Source organism: Thrips palmi, unplaced genomic scaffold, assembly GCF_012932325.1.
Source record: "Thrips palmi isolate BJ-2018 unplaced genomic scaffold, TpBJ-2018v1 HiC_scaffold_5, whole genome shotgun sequence".
NCBI lineage: Eukaryota > Metazoa > Arthropoda > Insecta > Thysanoptera > Thripidae > Thrips > Thrips palmi.
Genome location: NW_023144632.1, coordinates 16,911,999 through 16,932,761, shown reverse-complemented (window position 1 = coordinate 16,932,761; position 20,763 = coordinate 16,911,999). Strand labels below are relative to the sequence as shown.

Genomic DNA, 20,763 nt, shown 5'->3' with positions numbered 1-20,763 from the left:
CACGCCCGGAGAGTCGCCGTTGTTCGCAGGCGTGCTTTGCTCGCTGTCACCGGACCTGACATTGACACGCGTTGTCCACACACGACATTCGAAGTGCAGTCCGTGTTCGTTGCGTGCTGGAACGCGAAACCTGCTCCAGGTTGCACGGTAGAAACGGTTCCTGGTTTTCCCAGGAACTCCCTGGAAATCGCCTATGTTCCTGGGAAAACCAGGTACCGTTTTTACCGTGTTGGCCTGGGAGTTTTTCCTTTTTTGCCAAATTTCAGAAAGAATTACCCATGGTTCCGGCCCCGAACAAGCACGGGGTGAACCGGGTTTTGCCCGAACAAGCACGGAACACCCGGAGCATGCCCTGCGTTCCAGCCTGTTCCGGGCAAGCTCCGGCCCCTGGCTGCGGGCCACGCGTCGCGTCGGCGGCGCGGAGCGCGTGGAGCGCCTGCGGAGGGCGGGGTAGGCCAGCCGCCGCACTGCCGCGCGCGCCGGCACAGGCTACGCTCGCTTCGTAAGGCGCTCCACGCTCCAGCCATGCCTCATCCACACGTGGAGATTTAGAGTGTAGAGTCGGGCGGCCTGCATTGCTGTTGTGGCAACTTCACCGGATGAATGCGTTTTGTTGCGGAGCCGCGGTGCGGGGTGGCCGGGCCAGCGGAGAGAACTCCACACGCACCTCGCTGGCTGGCTCCACTGTGAAGTCGCTCGACGCACGGCCTTCGCGGCGCCCACTAAATGTTTTTGTACAAATTTTGTACGAAAGATCACAGCCTTTTGTGCACACGAATGTTTCGTACAAATTTGTGCAAAATTTTGTACAAATTTGTACAAAAATTCTTACAATTTTGTACAAAATGGCGAGAAATGGTTCCTCGCCCAATTTTGGGTGAGGAAGGGTGTATCAGCTCCCTATCTAGCTCCATAGTATTATGACCCAAATTTGGGTGAGGAAACTTTCCTCACTCAAATTTGGGCGAGGAAAATTTCCTCACCCAAATTTGGGTAATAAAGAACTCCTCACCCAAAATTTTAGTCATGATCATGACTCTTTCATTCTCAGTGATAACGGGGCGTTCCGTACAGTGTGATAGAGATGAGGCGATGAGATCCACTTTCGGAGTTAGTTTGCCGGCGGAGACCGCTCGGCCTCTTCACCACCCAGCCACTTACCCAGTCGCGGCTGTCGCGCCCTCTTGCAACTTTGAAAAGTGTCAGGCAGCTGCTTCGGGGAGTTGCTTCGGCCGACAAGCCAAGGGCGTCCAGGTGGGTTTGGATCCCTGTTAAACCGTCCTGTGGAAACGAAGCGCCCTTACAGTGGGCAGGCTGTAGCGGCGCCTGAGTGCAATCGGGCTCAGAGAGAGGACTTGAAAATATCTGGCGCGTCGTGGGTGCGAGCGTGGCGGGCGGCGGGGTATCCTTTTTGCCGCCGCGCATTTGTAGCCGCGTCACGTCCCTGCATTCGGCTCCACGGCGACGGGCGGGGCGGGGCGGCAGTACAGCACTGGGTGTTTGACATGCGGACGTCGGAAAGCCGCTTAGGGACTCTAGCTTATCTTATTGTTGGTTGATTCTTGACCAATTTCAATCTAACTGCAGCAAGGCAGCATTTGCACTGTTGGAAAAAAAGATTACAGTAACACGCCAACATTAACAACGTTGTAGTTCATACGCCGTCTCTCGTGTTCTCTGGTGTGTGGATAGTAATAAACGAATTTGTTGCTGATTTTAAGCGACTTAAGCTGTTTTAAAACAACAAATTATTGTTTATTGCCAACCCCGGTCAACCTGACCGTAAGAAGTGACAACTGCGGCGTACCGATAGTCTGTGAGGCCCGGGACTTTATCAGCCATCAAAATTGCGATCAACTTACCTCATCAATTAACGACTTGAATCATTTAAAAACGAATTTGCATTCGAATCACAACACTAATTATTTTACCACGAGGAGCTCCCCCCCCCCTTTTCCGGTGCGCTGCCGCTCCTGCCGTTTACACTGTGGCAAAAAGCTACGGAAAATTCTGTAAACAGCTTGTGGTAATTCTCCGTAGGCCCCTTATCAATATTCTCCGTAGGCTCTTACATTATTTTCTGTAGGACCGCACAGTATTCTCCGTAGGACCGCACAGTGATCTCCGTAGGACGATACAGTCTTCGAGGTCCTACGGAGAAGACTGTGCGGATTTACAGAGAATACTGTGCGGCCCTACGGAGAATACTGTAAGAGCCTACGGAGAATATTGATAAGAGGGCTACGGAGAATCCTGGCAGAAAAATTAACAGGATTTTCCGTACCTTTTTGCCACAGTGTAGCGCCGGTTGACGCTGCACAATGGGGCTCCCGTGGGGCAATCCCCCCCCCCCCCCCCACGCTCTCCCGGCCCCAAACTCATCAGCGAGTTGACAACTCGAAACAAACGTGGCGGAGGGAAGCGGCGGCAGAGCAGCGGTGATTTGCAATGAGTGGCGAACGGGTCGAGCAAAAATGAACCCAACTCCACTGTTCTGTTTTCCCCTCTGGGGGAGATGCGCCGGGCACTGTTCGCTGTCAGCAGACGGAGTGATCTGAAGCGTGGTGGGGCGAAGCGAGGCGGGCGGAGTGAAGCGAGGCGAGGCGGGACGAGGCGGGACGAGGCGGGACGAGGCGGGGCGGGGCGAGGCGGGGCGGGACGAGGCGGGGCGGGGCGGGGTGGGGCGGGGCGCACGGTAACACCGAGACATGCGATTTCTCCAGACCTTCCAGGTGACAAGAATCGGAGGCATTGCTTGACTTTTTTTCTCAAGAGAGGTCTGGAGAAATGAGATGGGCAACCCAGGTCTAAAAATCTCGTATGATCATACGGGATTTGAAAATTCGTTAAGGGATTCCCGTACTACCATACGAGATCCCGAGCCGTACAGGATCCTGAGATGGACGGGATCCCGTGAGGACACACGGGATCCTTTAACGAATTTTCAAAATCCCGTATGCTGGGACAGGATCCTGTACGCCAGGACGGGATCTCGTAGGCCGGGAAGGGATCCTTTACCCACTAAAAGGATCCTGTAAAGTACAGATAAAGACGTAAAAATGCAAGTTCTTCTGCAGATAGAATCAAAAGAGTGAATCATCTAGGGGGTGGAAACCGAGATCTATCCAAATCTGCAGTAAAAATTTGAAAAACTCCAGGGGTTCTCGAGATAGCAGAAAAAAGTTGTTAGTTTTCAATAAAATTAAAATGGCACTAGTAAATTTTTAGCGAAATACCCATATAAAATTTGAGTTTAAAAATTTTAAAAAACTTTCCGAGTTACAGCATACCTAAATTTGAAATCCCGTGCGTACTTCCCGGGATCTGGGCCCGCAAAAGGGGATCCCGCAAGACCATCACGGGACCCCGTTGGCTCTTCCGGGATCTCGGCAGAGTGTTGGATCCCGTACGCCCCTTCGGGACCCCGGGCTACAAGGGGATCCCTTATGACCCCCCAGGATCTTGCGTGACCTATACCGGATCCCGTAAGGTCTTAAGGGATCCTGTGCGACCCTCCCGGATCTCGGGTGTTCTTACGGGATCCCGCAAAACCATACGAGATCTCGTAAAACTAGACAGGATCCTGCAAAATAATAGGGGATCCCGTAAACCACAAAAATTTTTAGACCGGGGAACCGGGGTCTTGCCAATGGGCGAGCCGCAGTCGGGGTTTGTTTGCCGCTGAGCGCTCGAAAAAAACGCAAGCCCGCGTCTCCCGGGCCCACGCCCGGCCCACTCCGTGAGGCGCGCGCCGGAGGATTAGCATGCTCCCCCCACCACTTCTGCCAGTGCGGCCTGGGGAAAAGTCAAGTCTCCGCTGGGCCCATCGTCAGCAGCTCGGTCGCCTTTCTTCTTGCCCGTTCTCGCTGTTCGGCGATCGGTCGATGTGGATTTTGCATACGCACTTTTGCCTATTCTCATACTCTCTCTGACTTATCTGCAATGCTTTCTCGCCATTTGGAGGTTGGTCGCTCTCTTTTCTGCATTCGTATTTTGCCGTTCTAGCGGCCGTGGCGGGGTTTTTAGCAAAGAAATGGGTCGAGATTGAAATGTACATTTATTGATGTATTTAACACAGTAATTAAATTCATCAGTTAAAAAAAAACTTGGCAGAAAGTTCAAATTTTAAAAGTGTACTGTAGTTTAAACTAAACACAAAGTTTTTTCACATTTCGCTGAAATAGTTCATGCAGAATGTTGGTTGATATTGACATCTCTACACCACTGGTCTGAAATGAGGAAAATAAAAGATAAAATAAAATAAATGCATGTTATGTAAGTAATGATAACATGGGGGGAGAATCTACCTACTTTTTGTTTAAATATTCCATAAAATAGTTGTTGTGATGAAGTGGACTGTGGACATGTCCTGATCAAAACAAAACAAAATTTGTTTTCAGTGGCTGCTGCGGGAAACATGAAGTTATAAATGTGGTGATCCATAACTACATATTACTCCATTTCTTGATAAGTTGTCTGGAATGAGGAAAATAAAAGAAAAACAATCAATAAATTAATAAATTAAATTGTTATGAAAAAATAAAGAGGAGAGTACTCACATTTTTAAAAATAGTCCATAAAAGAAGATGCAGTGATGATTTGGACTCTATCGACAATGTCGAGATCAGAACAAAACAAAAATAGTGTTCAGTGACTGCTTCGGGCAACTCAAAACCAAAATGTGGTGTCCAGAATCATAAACGAGGGCCACATATTGCTCCATCTCCAAATTTCTTGTCTGAAATGAGGAGATTAAAAGAAAAACAATCAGATAAGTCATAATTTAAATAAGATAGGGTGAAACAAGAGATGGGCTACTTACATTTATCTAAAATTGTAAACAAAAGGAGATGTAATGAAGTTAGTGACTCCGTCAATAACTGGAAGTCCAGAACAACATATTTTTTTTTCTTGAGCTGTTGCCGCCCCCTTCAAACAACAGTGGGGTTCTCAATTATAATCGAATTATCATTTTCTGCCGCCTCTTCAATGTAACCCTAGAATTTAGTAAAAAAAATTAAAAACAAATCAAGAAACAGTATGAAGAGTTCTTCAAAAATAAGTGGAAAAGCGGATTACTTACATTGTAAAAAAAGAGTAACGACATAAATTATGAGAAGCTCTGGATGGGCCGGCTTTTAAACCCAAAATTAAGGCAGATATCAAACATAGCAGTTGTCAGCCAAGACTTTCGGGGTGCTAGAACAAAAGAAAAAAATTAGTATCGAAGAGAAGAGGTATTATCATACTAAAAAAATAAGGCTTAGAAAATAGGGGGGAAAAGACCAGCTAGAGTGTGTTAATTTTTCAAGAAAACCAATGACTTTGATAAGAGAAATACTTTTAGGGCAATTTTATTTGTTTGAAAGAAATTAGAATTTGTAGAAATAGAACAAACATAGCAACAACAGTCGATGAGGATTAAAAAATACTGAAATAAAATTTCTTTTGGACTTATGGCTGGAGAGGTTATGTTTCCTTTGGAGCAGATAACAACCATTCTTTCACTTCAAGCCAATCAGAAACTAAACCGAAAGCTTTTAAAATTTCACAGTCTGTTTGCTACAAAATTTAAAAAAAAGAACACTTCACGGTAACATGTAAATAATTTTTCATGAAACTAAAGAAAGGACCCGGCGAGAGTAGGCGACGAGACAGCCAACGCGGATAACGTTTGTCAATGTTTCCAATTTTAAAAATGTATTTTAAACAAATATTAAAACAAAAAATAAATCAAATGCACATTACTTACCTTCTCATTCCTCCAAAACAACCATCTTAAATTGGGATTGAATACCGTGCTGGTCCGATCGTCCCACAAGAGATGCCACAGGCTAGGCCACCGTAAGGGAGCAGGGGGGAGGGGGAGGGGGGGAGACGAAGCCTACGGGGAACTGGGGAAAGGGGGGCGGAGGGGAGGGGGGGAGTGAGCAGTGACGTAGCAGCCCGCCGGGGCCCCGCCCCGCCGAGCCGCACCTGGGCGAACGCCATCCGGAGACTTGACTTTTCGCATGACCCCCGAATCCCAGCGCTCTCTTGACTTTCGATCTTGCGTTTTCCCCAATGCTGTGGGAAGCTGCTAGTTGGCAAGTCTCGCTTGACAAAAAAGCAATGGCTCGGCGGATTCGCAAGATGTCGCTGGAGAAAAATTTTCAAGTCTACACTTGCCCACAGAGAATCGCATGTCGCGATGTTACCGGGGGGGGCGAGGCGGGGCGGGGCGGGGTGGGGGGGGGCGGGGCGGGGCGAGGCGTTCGCTGCTCGAAGCGCGCCTCAACATCAACAAGTGACGCGGGCCGAGACGGGGCGGTGGGCGGTGACTGTGTTCTTGGTCGGGGCGACGCTACGTGCCTGCGGCGAGTTGGAGCTCGGAGGTGGCAGGTGGCAGAAGTGCTACAAACACGGCGAAACTTTGCTCTAGCACTCTGCTTGCCGTCGGCAATTCAGTCACTCTATTAGATTTTTAAAGGCGATTTTGGTGATGTCGTGCGTCACCGGGTCGCGTTCGTCACATCCTGTCCTGGAGGTCAAATGCGTGCTGTCTGGACTAAGCCCCGGGCCGGCCGAAGGGGTGCTAAAGCTTTCGCTCGAGGGGCCGCACGGCGTGCGTGGAAAGCGATTCTGTCCGGGGATCCTTAACTTACCTCACAAGGGCATTATAACGTTATCATAAGAGTTAATGTTATTGAGCAAAATCAACTAAGACGGACCACTTCTTCCGGTGACCCTCTCCGATTTGCCTGATTTTTTGTAGGCTTAATAACGAACTTAAGGAGAGTCTAAAGCCAAAATATTAGGTCCGGCAAAAATTTATTGCCTGAGATATGGCCAACTTTAGTTTAACTTTTGGAGAAAAAACACGAATTTGGGTATTTTGGACTAATTTTACACTTTTCACAGTAGAGGGCTAAAATTTGGTCACTTTACGTAAAATTGGCCAAGGAACAAGAATATGACCTCAGATTTGACCTCTGACGAATACCGGAAGAGTAAACCCCCCAAAACAACCTAAAAACACATAAAAAAACAGTTTTTTCTTGGGGTTTCTGGGAAAAATATGTGGACAAATTTTTTTGATGATCTTATCTTGTAGAAAATGGCGCGATGAATCGAATGAGACCACGCGCAGATTTTTATGTCAAACCGTTTAAGAGATATGGCGGTTCAAAGTATGAAAATTTTGCCATTAATTTTTAAAAAAATGTAGGTTTGGAGCATTGTTTGACGGTTTTTGCCTCCTTGGTGTGTGTGGGTATTCTTATCTTGAGGTAAAAGACGCGCTGAATCGAATGAGACCACGCACAGACCTGTATCTCAAACCGTTCAGGAGATATAGCGGTTCAAAGTATGGGCACTGTAGTCCGCCTGCCAAACAGACGTGTTTGGCGGGCCTGCCTTGTCGGGTGTTTCAGGAGCTCTCCCGTGCCCATACTTCAAACCACTATATCTCCTAAACGGTTCGAGATACAACTCTGTGCGTGGTCTCATTCGATTCAGCGCGTCTTTTTCCACAAGATAAGAACACCCACACTCACCAAGGAGGCAAAAACCGTCAAACAATGCTCCAAACCTACATTTTTTTAAAAATTAATGGCAAAATTTTCATACTTTGAACCGCTATATCTCCTAAACGGTTTGACATAAAAATCTGCGCGTGGTCTCATTCGATCCATCGCGTCATTTTCTACAAGATGAGATCACCAAAAAATTTTGTCCACATATTTTTCCCAGAAACCCCAAGAAAAAACTGTTTTTTTATGTGTTTTTAGGGTGTTTTGGGGGGTTTACTCTTCAGGTATTCGTCGGAGGTCAAATCTGAGGTCATATTCTTGTTCCTTGGCCAATTTTACATAAAGTGACCAAATTTTAGCCCTCTACTGTGAAAATTGTAAAATTAGTCCAAAATACCCAAATTCGTGTTTTTTCTCCAAAAGTTAAACTAAAGTTGGCCATATCTCGGGCAATAAATTTTTGCCGGTCCTAATATTTTGGCTTTAGACTCTCCTTTAGTTAGTTATTAAGCCTACCAAAAATAAGGCAAATCGGAGAGGGTCACCGGAAGAAGTGGTCCGTCTTAGTTGATTTTGCTCATTACCCTTAACTTCTAAGATCTTTTCAAAAGGGCAGGGTATTTTTTATGTCTCGAATTTGTGTAGATATACTTTTGCAAGTCCGTACCCTTAACCTTTAGCGAACATTGTCTTATGTTACGTTAAAAGCAGTGTTAGTTAAAAGTTAAGTTAAGTTAAGGATCCCTGATTCTGTCGTTAGTCGTCGCGCTGCGGCAGACCGTTCGCTTGCATCCTGGAGGCCTGGAGGCCTCGCGAACGACCTTGGCCCAGGCGGCCGACTCGGGACACGGGTTTCGTAACCGGTTCGTCTCCCTCGCATGCACTCGTGGTGAGGGGTGGAGGGGCGCGGGAGAGGACGGCGGCGGAACAAGTGTGCGGATTCGCTCTGCTCGCTCTGCTGGCCTCGGCCGGCCGGTGGGAAGCGCGGTTCAAGTGACACGCTTAAATCTCCTGCAGCTGCCCGTTTGTGGCGCTGGCCTGGAGGTCGGGGGGCCGGAAGGCTGGGGCGCCGGGGCGGCCTGGGGCTGGGGAGGCTTGCGGAGGTTTCAGTCTCCGGCCGGCCTGCGCCCAGACAGCTCCAGCGGCCCGGCACACTGTTAGCCTGAGGTTGGGCTTTTCACCTAGGAAGCTAAACCACCCCAAGGTATAATTTTTTTTCCCTTTGAGAGGTATAAAAGTCTATACCTTGTGGAGGCAAGAAATGGCCCTCTATTCCTTTAGGTATGCCAATCGGCTTCCCCCACCACTTCTCCCTCCCTGAACTCTCTATACGGATATGAATGCGCCTGCAGACCCCACAGTCCCGGGCTTGTTTGGGATGCCGGGGCGCACAGGCGTAGGGCGGCCCCGACGGACTCCTCGTTAGGGCAGTCCGCCATGCGTGTTTCGCGTGGAGGAAAAGCTCGCGACGCGGCCGCGGCACTGCCATTCAACAGGCGCGACGGCATGCTCGTTATAATTAGAATTTTGTCACATTCGTTGTTGATCCACGCGAAAACGACCCCTGATTGCACGGCCGTGTTACGCTCAGCCGCGTTATGCGACACACGGTGCCCAATCGAACGTGACGAAACATCCGCATTTTAACAAATGACGTCACATTCATTGGATGCGCTGGAGAGACTTGCTTTTCTCACGCCGAGGGGCTCGGGCGAAAGCACTCTGCAACTTGCTCTGCAAGCCTCTCGTCAGCGTTCTGTTAAAAGGGAAGTTTGGCGGGGCCTGGCCTCGGGCCCCGCGCCGTGTGCCTGTCGAGGGAGATGATCCTTTTGTCGCCGAGGGCCGGGCCGGGCCGGGCCGTGGCGCGGGCTAGCGGGCGGCCACGCGGCCGCTCTGCTCGCCCTGCTCGCGGCGCTCAGTGGGATTATGGCGCACGGCGGCTTGCTGCTAGCGCGCTGCCGAGGCCGCCCGTCGCTGGGCACTGCCCCGTTGTCGGAGAGAAAAGTCCTGCTGTCACAACAACAGCACCGCCAGTGAGTGGAGTCGACCGGCAACATTTTGTCGCTGCTGTATTTATTTTTCCCCGCGATCATCCCGACTCCGTCCCACGCAGCGCGCGGCCCTTCGGCCTTGGCAGCCGGGCGGCGTTTATCGAGAGGTCGCCTGCCTGCCGCCGGGCCGGGCCCGGCCGCTGAGTGCAAAGAGAGAAGCTTGTGATATTCATGCCGGCCCTCTCCCCGAGCTGACGCGTCTAAATCCCGGCCCGCGACCAGGGGCACCGCACGGCGCGCTGGCCCGCGAGGTGCGAGGGAGAGCGCGGCGACTCCGTCTCTCTCGGCCCCCCTTCCTCTGCGGGGCGGCGGGGCTGCGGCCCCATTCCCGCCAAACGAACTCATTCGACCCCCAGGCCAGAGTCCCGGCCGAGCCGCTGCAAGTGGCACCAAGTGACACTCCAGATCCAGGCGATAGCGGCCTGTCTGCCTGGCTGCCTGCCTGGCTGCCTGCCTCCCTGCCTTCAAGGTATGAAGGTGGTGCTCGCGCAGAAAGCCCTTGGCGTGGACGGCGACTCGCTGCGCTGTCACGACGGGGAGACGTCCATTGCACAGTGGGCCAGAAGACCGGTGGAGGAGGCCGAAACTCTAGACGCGTTCTGAGCTCCAGAGTCGCTAAATGGAACTCTAATCAACCGTGGGACCCCGGATTGCTCTTCGGACGAGGAATCCATTGGTGGGGTCTCACGCTCAGTTTAAGTCCTGCTTAGCGACTCTCAAAACGCGTCTAGAGTTTTGTCCGCCTCCACCGGTCTTCTGACCCACTGTGCGTCGTCGGGCCTCGACCCTGCCTCCACCATCCATCGGCATTTATGAGGGCGCTCAGAGAAATTTTGTAGCGCAGCTATGGGGCAGTGTCCGTGTCACGCGTGATGAACCCGTGATTACAATAACATCCCACCATGTTGCGCTCGCTGCCCACAGCTTTACCGGGCCGGCCACTCCGCTTAACTCGACATCCACGTCACCCAGGGGTGAGTCGGCTACCCCTCGCTCAATGGGCGGAGAGAAAGAGAGACAGACACACATACACACAGACAGACAGAGGCAGACACAAAGATTTTCCGAATGGATGGGGACGGGGGTGGGTGGGATTTGAAAGGGCGTGCCGGCAACACTTTTATTTCGGTCCACGTGTTCATTTGACGGTCCTGTGTCCGTGATTGTCGCGTGCGCCCTGTCCACGCCGCGGAGGCGCGCAGAGGCCGGCCAGCACGCTGGAATAATAATATGCAGCAACCTTGCCCCGGCCCACGCAGCGGCATTGTGTTATAAAAGCAATATCGAGCCATTTCGGCGGCCGGCGGGAAGTGCGCGGCCTGTCGCCGAGCCAATTTGGGCCGATCGGGTCGGGGCGACGAGGCCGGGGCGACGAGGCCGGGACGACGGGGCCGGAACGACGGGGCCGGGACGACGGGGCCGCCGGGGCGACGGGGCCGGCGCGACGAGGCCGGGACGACGGGGCCGGGACGACGGGGCCGGGACGACGGGGCCGCCGGGCACGGGGGCGACGGGGCCGGGACGACGGGGCCGGGACGACGGGGCCGGGACGACGGGGCCGGGACGACGGGGCCGGGACGACGGGGCCGGCGAGGGCGGACGAGGGCCGGGGCGGCGCCGGGGCGACGGGCCGGGACGACGGGGCCGGGACGACGAGGCCGGGACGACGGGGCCGGGACGACGGGGCCGGGACGACGGGGCCGGGGCGACGGGGCTGGGCAGGCAGGCGGCGGCATGATTCACGAGGCGCCTCTCGATTAAACGACAGGTAATTGCCATCGCCGGCCGAAATTACAAGACGACGGGCGGCCGCCCTGTCTGAAGCACGCAGCGGGGGGGAGGGGGGGGGAGGGGTCGCTTCCTATCCGGAGCGCCAATGTGCCCAAGATTGGCTGCTCATCGCGTGTTGCTGTGTGCGCCTGACGGCGTTGCAATAAAAAAAGTGCAATATGTAGTTTCGACGAGGCACCCCCCCCCCTTCCCCTTTCCCTACGCATGGCTCAGGGGAACGCTTGTCAGCGGCAGAGATTGGATGTCTACTCTCGTTCACGGTACCGTAACGACGGGAACAACATTTGAATAAATCATGCTAACACCCGCCTTTTATGTGCTGATGGCGCGAAAGCGGAAGAGCGAGACTGCAACAGGGGAACAACGCAAACCGTGTTGCCGGGGCGGACATTGACTTTGATGATGTTTCGTTTTTGCCTCGCTTCCGAAGGCGAATGAGCTACGAGCAGCCGCTCCCTGGAGGGGACGGCAGAGGCGCTTATTGCATTTTCCCGGGTGATAATCGAAATGTTTGGACGCGCCGCGCTCGCCCTCGGCTTTCGGCAAGGGGAGGATCGTCACGGCTATTCTCGTCCAGCTGGCCGGCCTGCCTAAAACCCACTGACGACACGAGAGCGAAAACGTGGCGACGGCTCTTAACGAAATAAGCTGCAGTCCGCGCCAGGTGGCAAGGGCGTGTTGCGTCGGAGCGAGGCCTCAGGCAAGGACCGAAAAACAAACAAAAAGCGACGGCGCGCAATGAACGCGGAGTGGAACCAGACGTGCGGCGCGGGCATTTAGCGGATTTTCGGCGACCTTGAACGGCTTTCAGAGTCGAGCAGGGGATGGTGCCTATGGCGGGCAAGGGCTTTTGGCGGCGCGGGGCTCTCTCTGTTTGGCTTGTCTGTGCGCCGTGGGCCCCCTCCCCCTTCCAAAGTCGCCGGCACCTACGGCCGAGGCGGCTGCCTGCGATGCAAATTGCACGCAGACAGCCATTAGGTTGCAATCGCCTGGCCGATGAGGCTGTCAGGCTTGCCGTCCTGGGGCCTCTAGGCCTGGAGGGCTCGTCAACCAACACAGCGCCAAAGAACACGTCCACGCCGCGCCCCGCCCCGCCGCGCCCCAACCACCGCGCCTCGCCACGCCCTCAAAACTCCGATGCCGTCACGGCTACCTGCCTAGCCAACCTGCCTAGGCCTAACTTATTCATGAACAGACAGCGGCTCGGAAGCGAAGGGCGGCATCAGGTCAGGTAGGGCGTCCGTCGGCTAAACTCTCGTCTCGCTGCGCCCCGCCGCGGCCCGCCGCGCCCCCGCCGCGCCCCGCCGCGCCCGCCGCGCCCGCCGGCCCCGCCGCGCCCGCCGCGCCCCGCCGCGCCCCCGCCCGCCGCGCCCGCCGCGCCCCGCCGCGCCCCGCCGCGCCCGCCCGCCCCGCCGCGCCCCGCCGCGCCCCGCCGCGCCCCGCCGCGCCCGCGCCCCCGCCGCGCCCCGCCGCGCCCCGCCGCGCCCCGCCGCGCCCCGCCGCGCCCCGCCGCGCCCCGCCGCGCCCCGCCGCGCCCCGCCGCGCCCCGCCGCGCCCCGCCGCGCCCCGCCGCGCCCCGCCGCGCCCCGCCGCGCCCCGCCGCGCCCGCCGCGCCCCGCCGCGCCCCGCCGCGCCCCGCCGCGCCCCGCCGCGCCCCGCCGCGCCCCGCCGCGCCCGCCGCGCCCCGCCGCGCCCCGCCGCGCCCCGCCGCGCCCCGCCGCGCCCCGCCGCGCCCCGCCGCGCCCCGCCGCGCCCCGCCGCGCCCCGCTGCGGCCTGGGTTTGCTAATTAATTTCAGTTTCCACGCTTATTTGTCCTTGGTGAGGCGGGCGAGGAAAAACGGACGAGTGGCGCTGCGTTTGAACGGCCTCCCCCTCGGCCCTCCGGCATCAGCGCCTTTTTGGAAACAACTTGAAGGGGAGTGGGGCGCCAACCTTATCTTTACAAGAGAGGGGGACACGACAAACACAACCCCGTCGGCGGACACTCACCTCCGGCACGGCGAGCACGAGGAGCGCGCCGAGGAGGGACCAGGGAGGCGGAGGCAGCGGCCAGGGCGTTCGCGGCGCAACGGCCCTCCCCGCACACCTTCCCTCCGCCACACCGCCGCTGCCCGTTTGCGAAACGCAGTCGATTTACTTCGCGCTTTCTGGGTCGCCTGGTCGCCACTACCTCCGCCCCCGAGGGGGCAAAAACTCGCGCAATCATGTGTACACGGCCCCCGAAATCACACGCGAATCATTGAGAATCACGCGAACAAGCAATCCGAAATTTCCCCAAATCACTAAAATCGGACCGAAATAGGCAGAATCACACGAAACCAGGCAAATCAGTCGAAATCATTTCTTTCGACACAACACACGCAATCACGCCCAACATACCCTGGTGCGTCGCGAAATAGGCAAAATCAGCCATGAAATCAATTAAAACCATGCGCAATCATTGCGTTTTCCGAATCATGTGTACACGAAAATCCCGAGTTTTTGCCCCCTCGTCCGCCCCACTCCAGATGCAATCGTGCTGCAAACGCTCGCCGACGTATCAAAACGTTTTCAACGGAAAATGTAAAAGGCGCGGCCGGCGCGACGCTGGTCATATACATTTCTCCATTTGGGCGCCCAAGTGCGGGCTCCCCGCGCGACGCGCGTGCCTCGGAAGGAAATGCAAATGAGTAGATTTTTGTTGGCGCCGCGACCCGGACGTGCGGAGATTAAGAAACGAAATGTGGAGGCCGCGAGGAGCGGCTCGCCTTAAATCTGGCGGCCTGCGGGCGCTATCGCTCGCCGGACGCGAAGCGCCGAGCCGAGCCGGGCACAGTGGGCCAGAAGACCGGCGCCGGCGGACAAAACTGCAGACGCGTTTTGAGCTCCAGAGTCGCGAAACAGGACTCGAACCGAGCGTGTGACCCCACCAATGGATTCCTCGTTCAGAGAGCAGTCCATTGGTGGGGTCACACGTTCGGTTCGAGTCCCATTTAGCGACTCTGGAGCTAGATTTTGGCCGCCTCCACCGGTCTTCTGGCCCACTGTGCCGGGCCGAGCCGGGCCGGGGCCGATTTCACGCCACGTCGCCCCGGGGAGGGGGAGGAGAAGGAAGAGCACTGGGTATCGGGCGGCGCGCCGCGCCACCGCGCAGTAGGCAAGCAGGCCCGTCCGGTCTGGGCGGTCTGTGGCCGAGGGAGCTGCGCGTAGCTGCGCGTAGCTGCGCGGGCCTCAAACAGACCAGACTCGAAGCAAACACTCGGCGGTACCGGCTGATGGCCCTATCGGGCAGGACCCGGGGGACGAGTTTTGGGCGGGGCGCAAAAGAGGCTGGGAGTCTCGCAACGGTCTCATCCGCACCACCGCCTCGCCACGTGCCGCGCGGCCCCCCGGCCCCCCGGACGAGTGGGACGAGGGCCCCTAACGAGGCTGGGAGTCTCGCAACGGTCTCATCCGCACCACCGCCTCGCCACGTGGGGGGCCCCCCGGCCCCGCGGCGGGGGACGGGGGCCGCTAACGAGACTGGGAGTCTCGCAACGGTCTCATCCGCACCACCGCCTCGCCACGTGCCGCGCGGCCCCGCGGCCCCGCGGACGAGTGGGACGAGGGCCGCTAACGGGCTGGGAGTCTCGCAACGGTCTCATCCGCACCACCGCCTCCCCACGTCCCGCGCGGCCCCGGGGCCCGCGGACGAGTGGGACGAGGGCCCTAACGGGGTGGGAGTCTCGAAACGGTCTCATCCGCACCACCGCCTCCCACGTGCCGCGCGGCCCCGGGGCCCCCGCGGACGAGTGGGACGAGGGCCGCTAACGAGGTGGGAGTCTCGCAACGGTCTCATCCGCACCACCCCCTCCCCACGTCCCGCGGGGCCCCCGCGGCCCCGCGGACGAGTGGGACGAGGGCCGCTAACGAGGCGGGAGTCTCGCAACGGTCTCATCCGCACCACCGCCTCGCCACGTGCCGGGGCCCCCCGGCCCGGGGGACGAGTGGGACGAGGGCCGCTAACGGGCTGGGGTTCGCAACGGTCTCACCCGCACCACCGCCTCCCCACGTGCCGCGGGGCCCCCCGGGCCCCGGGACGAGTGGGACGGGGGCCCGCTAACGAGGCGGGGAGTCTCGAAACGGTCTCATCCGCCCCACCGCCTCGCCACGTGCCGCGCGGCCCCGCCCCCCCCCGCGGACGAGGGGACGAGGGCCGCTAACGAGGCTGGGAGTCTCGCAACGGTCTCATCCGCACCACCCCCCTCGCCACGTGCCGCGCGGCCCCGCGGCCCCCGCGGACGAGTGGGACGAGGGCCGCTAACGAGGCTGGGAGTCTCGCAACGGTCTCATCCGCACCACCGCCTCGCCACGTGCCGCGCGGCCCCGCGGCCCCGCGGACGAGTGGGACGAGGGCCGCTAACGAGGCTGGGAGTCTCGCAACGGTCTCATCCGCACCACCGCCTCGCCACGTGCCGCGCGGCCCCCGCGGCCCGCGACGAGGGGAGAGGGCCGCTAACGAGGCTGGGAGTCTCGCAACGGTCTCATCCGCACCACCGCCTCGCCACGTGCCGCGCGGCCCCGCGGACGAGTGGGACGAGGGCCGCTAACGAGGCTGGGAGTCTCGCAACGGTCTCATCCGCACCACCGCCTCGCCACGTGCCGCGCGGCCCCCGGCCCGCGGACGAGTGGACGGGGGCCGCTAACGAGGCGGGGAATCTCGCAACGGTCTCATCCGCACCACCGCCTCGCCACGTGCCGCGCGGCCCCGCGGCCCCGCGGACGAGTGGGACGAGGGCCGCTAACGAGGCTGCTTAGAGAGTGAGGGGCCGGCGATAATTAATGTGCGGCTCGGCCAGGGCTCGTCACCCGTCGGCTTATCGGAGTGAGAGGGAAGCGGAGGCCAACGCGAAGGCAGCTCACTTCCCCCAGTGCACTCGCGGGCTGGGGAGTTGAAACCGGCGAGTCGGCGGCAAGTGCAGTGTATTGCCCCCTGGGGTGCACGCGCGTGGCACGCACGCAGCACGCAGGAGCAGTGGGGAGCAGAGGACCCCGACGAGGCCGCGTCAACTACACGTCCTGCTGCTCGGCCTCCTCGGCCTGCCCGGCCTCGGCGCCGACGAGCTGCGGCTGCTTATACAGGCCGCGCCCCATTAGGAAGAGATTACGCTAGAGGCACCGCGGGCTAGAGAGAGAGAGAGAGAGAGAGAGAGAGAGAGAGAGAGAGAGAGAGAGAGAGAGAGAGAGGGGGGGGGGAAGGGGGGGAGAGAGAGAGAGAGAGAGAGAGAGAGAGAGAGAGAGAGGGGTGGATATACATTTCAGAAGGAAGCGCGAGGAACATAGGAATGACGAGGGGAAAAATGAAAAGGCGAGGAAGCCGCTTTAGCGGCGATGCTCTGAAGAGAATGGCCTAGGCTTGAAAGGGGACGTGTGGGGCGGGGGCCTGGGGGACTCGAGCCGGGGGTACTGGGGCCGGGGACTCAGGCAAGGGTGTCCCAGCAGCCCACGCTTATTGCAGAGCCGCGTGAGTAGTCCGTGAATGGGGGCCTTTCAAGCGCGTAGTGGCCGCTTTCACGGCCATCACTTTTATGATTCGTCAAGAGGCGGTGCGAGCGGAGCCGCGGCGGCCGCGGCCAGTGTGGAGGGACCACGCCGCGGCCTGTCGCCGAGGGAAATTCCAATTCCCCGTGGAGAGGCTTGCCGAGTCTTACTGTGTGGCGTTGCAGGCGTAATCCAGACAAATGTTACCGAAAAAAAAGCCGTGTCGAGCGGCCTAGCCTGGTGTTGGCCCTTGACCGACTTTACTGTAGGCAAATTTGGTTGGCAGCCCGCCGTAGTTTCTTTGGATAGTTTATCGGCAGCACTGCGGCCCGCCGGGCACGCGGAGAAAGTGACCGGGAAGGCGGGGAGGGGAGATGTTGGTCCGGTGTTGTGTGTGCGTGCTCGACCCGCTGCCCTATTTGTTCTCCCCCCCCCTTTTCCGCCCTGCCCGCTGCGCCATTCAATTTCCGGCCCATGTGGGGTAATAAGGCGCCGAGGAACTCGCGGAGACGGTGTGGGGCTGGCCGCACGGGGTAACAAGGGCATCGCGCATCCAGGCGCGGCAGGCCGTCACACAGTGGGCCAGAGGACCGGTGGAGGCGGACTAAACTCTAGACGCGATTTGAGCTCCAGAGTCACTAAATGGGACTCGAACCGAACGTGTGACCCCACCAATGGATTGCTCTCCGAACGAGGAATCAATTTGGTGGGGTCACACGCTCCGTTCGAGTCCTGTGCAGCGACTCGGGAGCTCAAACCGCGTCTAGGGCTTTGGCCGCCTCCACCGGTCTCTGTGCGTCAGTTGGACGAGAACGAGAATTTGATCTGCGTGAGGAGGATGGCGCCGTGGCAGCCGCCGCGACGCCACGCCGCGGGAGGAGAGGAGAGAGTGTGGTCTGGCCCGCCTGGCCCGGGAGCACGCAAGAGGCAAACAGTGCTTTGGGCAAACAGCCGGCGGGCCTGGCCTGCCGCTTCGCGCATGTGTTTCACTCGCACACCCGGGATGAGCCGCCCCGCCGGGTAATGCGCAGCGCATGATGCAGGGGGCCCAGGGGCTGCGGATTTCGAGTCAGTCCGATTGGGGATTCCCCCATTACCCCCAAAAAGACCAGCCGGATTACTCTCGAAACGAGTTCCTGGATTCCCGGATTCCTCAAACTCTTCCCGCCCCGGAACCTCTTCGGGGTTAAACCGGCGTTCTCGGATTCCACTTGCTGAGCACCCGGGATTCCCGGGGGGTCGTTCCGTCAATCACAATTTCCGAGGCGGGACCCGCCCGGGTGTGCAAGATCCGAGTCTGTCGGAACTTCCTGAGTGCCCTTTAAATGGGGGAGAAAAGAGCGGGGCGAAAACGCCGCGAAACGAGGCCTTTGTGAGGTGCCGGGGGGTTCCCGTTGTTTCTATCCGCATTTCCCCCGGATGGGGAAAGGTGTCCTTGGGGAAGTGAAATAAGCCGGCCTCGCCCGACCCACACTTCGCCCGACGGGCCCCATGAGGGCACCAAGGGGGAGATGCCGGGGCGCTCTGCCCGTGCCCTTGCCCCAGAGGGCATCGCTGCCCGAAAGCAGTGTGCAAGATGGCCGCAGTTTTGGAAAAGCTTCCCCATCGAGTGCCCTTTGATGGAGGATGGACGGTCCTGGAGCGAGCGCCGCGGGACGCAGGGCCTTTGTGCACGGGCTGCGCTGGAGGGAACGAATTGCCCTGCCTTGATTTTTGATCGGCATCCGGGATGGGAACGGTTTTCCTCATGTGATGTGAGCGCAGCCAGGCCCTCGCCCGAGCCGCCCTTGCGCCCTTGAGGGCCCCATGCAGGGGGCGCCAAGGGGGCGCATGCCGGGGCCCCGCTGTGCCCTTGCGCCCTTGAGGGCCCCATGCAGGGGGCCCCCAAGGGGCGCATGCCGGGGCCCCGCTGTGCCCTTGCGCCTTGAGGGCCCCATGCAGGGGGCGCCAAGGGGGCGCATGCCGGGGCCCCGCTGTGCCCTTGCGCCCTTGAGGGCCCATGCAGGGGGCGCCAAGGGGGCGCATGCCGGGGCCCCGCTGTGCCCTTGCGCCCTGAGGGCCCATGCAGGGGGCGCCAAGGGGGCGCATGCCGGGGCCCCGCTGTGCCCTTGCGCCCTTGAGGGCCCATGCAGGGGCGCCGCAAGGGGGCGCATGCCGGGGCCCCGCTGTGCCCTTGCGCCTTGAGGGCCCCATGCAGGGGCGCCGCCAAGGGGGCGCATGCCGGGGCCCCGCTGTGCCCTTGCGCCCTTGAGGGCCCCATGCAGGGGGGGCCAAGGGGGCGCATGCCGGGGCCCCGCTGTGCCCTTGCGCCTTGAGGGCCCCATGCAGGGGGCGCCAAGGGGCGCATGCCGGGGCCCCGCTGTGCCCTTGCGCATTTGAGGGCCCCATGCAGGGGGCGCCAAGGGGGCGCATGCCGGGGCCCCGCTGTGCCCTTGCGCCCTTGAGGGCCCCATGCAGGGGGCGCCAAGGGGGCGCATGCCGGGGCCCCGCTGTGCCCTTGCGCCCTTGAGGGCCCCATGCAGGGGGCGCCAAGGGGGCGCATGCCGGGGCCCCGCTGTGCCCTTGCGCCCTTGAGGGCCCATGCAGGGGGCGCCAAGGGGGCGCATGCCGGGGCCCCGCTGTGCCCTTGCGCCTTGAGGGCCCCATGCAGGGGGCGCCAAGGGGGCGCATGCCGGGGCCCCGCTGTGCCCTTGCGCCCTTGAGGGCCCCATGCAGGGGGCGCCAAGGGGGCGCATGCCGGGGCCCCGCTGTGCCCTTGCGCGGAGAGGCGCGTCCCCTCGACGATAAGCCTCGCCGCGCTCAAGGGCGCGGGGCGCGTCTGGGACGGGCGGCGAATCGTACCAATCGCATACCTAACGGCCTTTGAAGGTTGCGCCGCCTGCGCCGTGCATGCCATGCACGCGATGATGGAACCGCTCGCTTCGTTTGGCAGCCCTTGGTGCATTCCGCCGAGGCCGCCGGGCACCGCCAGGCCGGCCAGCTGCCCCCGGGCTGCGCCTAAGCTGGCCCTCGCCACTCGTTGCCATAATCGTGTTGGGCTATCGGCTCCACTCCAGCAGCAGCATCAGTTCCCAGAGGCGGCAAGTGGCTGCAAAGTGGGGTGCCAGTCAAGCCGCGAGGCGGCAATGTCCCTCCTGAACCGGCCGCCTCGTGCGCAGCGTACGCAGCACTGCAAGTCCATCCCCGCCCTGCACGCGTCCATGCACAGTGGGCCAGAAGACCGGTGGAGGCGGACAAAACTCCAGACGCGTATTGAGCTCCAGAGTCGCTAAACAGGTCTCGAACCGAATGTTGCACCCCACCAATGGATTCCTCGTTCAGAGAGCAATCCATTGGTGGGGTCACACGTTCGGTTCGAGTCCCATTCAGCGACCCTGGGGCTCAAGACGCGTCCAGAGTTTTGCCCGCCTCCGCCGGTCTTCTGGCCCACTGTGCTGCACTGCGGTAGCGGAATCCGCCACGCGGCGGCTGCGGTCTGGCGGCTGTGGCGTGGGTCGCGGCAGTGGCGTGGATTGCGGCGGCAGTGCGGCAGCCCCGTGGAGCAGCGATGGCTGTTGGTCCGGCCGATGACCCCCGTGGCCGCGATGACCTCGAGGAACATCATTAGCCGCGCGACGTGCGTCCGCGGCGAGCCCTTTCAAGCTCGCCGAACTGGAGCGCGCGCAGCACGGCCGAACGAACCCCCAAGCCCCTTCGAGAAGACGTAAGGTGCAAACTTTGTAGTGTGTTGCATGAATTAGTTCATTAATTACGGAGTATGAGTTTGTAAGTCTAATACTTTCATAGGTACATAGTGAGGTTTTGAGAGTTTGCTCGTCGTGCTCGTTAGAGAGGTCGGTGCCAGCGAGTGCTCCCCACACCACTCCGCGCTGATTCGGTTTAGCCGCCGCTGCGTCGCGGTCGCGGTGAC

At 59.2% G+C, this 20,763-nt stretch overlaps 2 long non-coding RNA genes across 2 annotated transcripts in view; one reads left to right on the top strand and one right to left on the bottom strand.

The window, feature by feature from the left end:
* The window catches only part of LOC117650844, a 128,072-nt gene that overhangs the window by 61,881 nt on the left and 45,428 nt on the right, over positions 1–20,763 (top strand). The gene's annotated exons all lie outside the window — the stretch shown is intronic.
* Positions 4,136–4,894, bottom strand: LOC117650843. Its single transcript, XR_004588065.1, has 4 exons — positions 4,823–4,894; positions 4,560–4,738; positions 4,312–4,476; positions 4,136–4,229 (listed from the first exon to the last, which is right to left on the bottom strand). It is a non-coding gene; the product is annotated as an uncharacterized LOC117650843 (long non-coding RNA).